The sequence below is a fragment of the Chrysochloris asiatica genome, unplaced genomic scaffold (genome assembly GCF_000296735.1).
Source record: "Chrysochloris asiatica unplaced genomic scaffold, ChrAsi1.0 scaffold00229, whole genome shotgun sequence".
NCBI lineage: Eukaryota > Metazoa > Chordata > Mammalia > Afrosoricida > Chrysochloridae > Chrysochloris > Chrysochloris asiatica.
The window spans coordinates 2,137,637-2,139,404 of record NW_006408747.1 but is presented as its reverse complement, the minus strand read 5'-3'; the positions used below and the strand labels follow the sequence as shown (position 1 = coordinate 2,139,404).

Genomic DNA, 1,768 nt, shown 5'->3' with positions numbered 1-1,768 from the left:
TTAGGTCAGAGACCATTACCATCACCTGGTAACTCTATGGATGTCAAAGCACTGACAGCAATTATATTACACAGTATGACTCTGGGTCTATTAGCAGAACAGAGTAATGATAGCATTTCAACCCGATACAAATTATACAATCAGAAAATGTTGGCGGCAAGGCGTCAATTTTCTATCACCCGACATGAGTGGGGAATTTAGAGGGGGCAATTCCATCTTACAACACTACATCAAATTAGCACATGCATGTTGTTAAGTGGCCCTATGTAGGGTTTCTTAGGTGGGTTTGAACCACCACCTAGTGATTCAAATCAACCTACGGTCCAGTGCTTATCCTACAGGGTCACACCAAGACTCCAGCACATTCATAGTGCCTTTCAAAGATGCCACAGTAAGAAAAATAAAAGTCAAGAGGAACACAGTATTTCATTTACAATTACTAGCTTTCTCAGTGTTTCAGGGTAATGCATGGTGCTTCAAAGATATAAAGTGGGTAGGTAGGTAGACTTAGGACACATGGAACAAATGTAATGATTGGATCAGTCTAATGGGCAACTAGTTTGATTGAATCGAGTGTAATGTGCTTAGTAGTTGCATCAGTTTTTCAGACTATTGGGTGGCATCAGTGGTCTTCCATTCAGGCAATCTTATATTTCTTTCATAAAGGGTTGACGTCAACTCAACTAAAACTTAGAGTTGGAGAGTAAGCCTACGCATACATTGGTTACACTATCTCATAATAGTTATTTGTTATGGTGCAAGAAAGGCAGTAGGCGAGAAAGATTCCAATCAACTGGACGCCAGCAACTCCAAAGGAAATTCCTGCAACAACTCCATTTCTGACTCTATAATGGTCATTACCTTTATAAGGCAACCTTTACTGCTTACTTTACTTGCATCTTTGTTTGGAGTACATTCACTTTTACAGCAGCTTTTAGGATAGCCTTGTTCTGTGTAATAACTAGTATCTTCCCAATCTGTATATTTGGAGACACCGCAATAATGCAATTTATTTTGGATCCTGTCTACTGCATCACTTCTATAATCTCCTATACTATTATACTGTTTCAGAGCTTTCCTGTAATTACTCTTAAAGTTCTTAATTTCATGTCTAAAAATGAATCCAATGATGGCAGCAACCAGTTGGACCAAGAAAATCAGAGTCAGAAACATCGGATACAGTTTTAGCATCCAGGCAGAAGCTCGGCAGGTAGCAAAACAGACAAAGGTACCCAAGAGAATAATGACAGTGCCAGTGACAATGTGCACAAAGGGCTCATTGGTGGCCTTCTCATTTAAAAAAAGAAAAATAATTCCCCAGGCTCACCATGCCCCAAATACCAATGGCAAGAAGGATAACACCAGTGATCCAGAAGATGAAAGTGTAGATCAGGAGGACCCTCTTGAAACAAGTAATGACTGGTTTCATCTGCAGTCTCTGAGAAGGGGATGTCATGGCTCGCCTAAGACCCTGTACCACAGCGCCAGGCAATCAGAACAGAGCCAGCGAGACGTGGAACCCCCAAGTCACTCCAGAAATTCTCAACAGTACTTAATTGGTTTCCAATTCTCCTCCCAATAATTGTTGTTGTTGCTAAGTACTGTCATGGCCGTTCTGACTCATAGCAACCCTGTATAGGGTTTCCTAGGAATGGCTGGTTAGTCTGAACTGCCAACCTTGTGGTTCAAACCAACCATGCAGTCCAGCACATTATCCTGCAGTGCCACATTATATTTTACTCCATAATTGTAGACTGGGTGTGGAGTG

The 1,768-nt window shown here is 41.2% G+C and overlaps 1 pseudogene; it reads right to left on the bottom strand.

Moving 5' to 3' along the window:
* Positions 1–724: 724 nt before the first annotated feature.
* Positions 725–1,534, bottom strand: LOC102819084 (annotated as a pseudogene).
* Between the last annotated feature and the right edge of the window lie 234 nt (positions 1,535–1,768).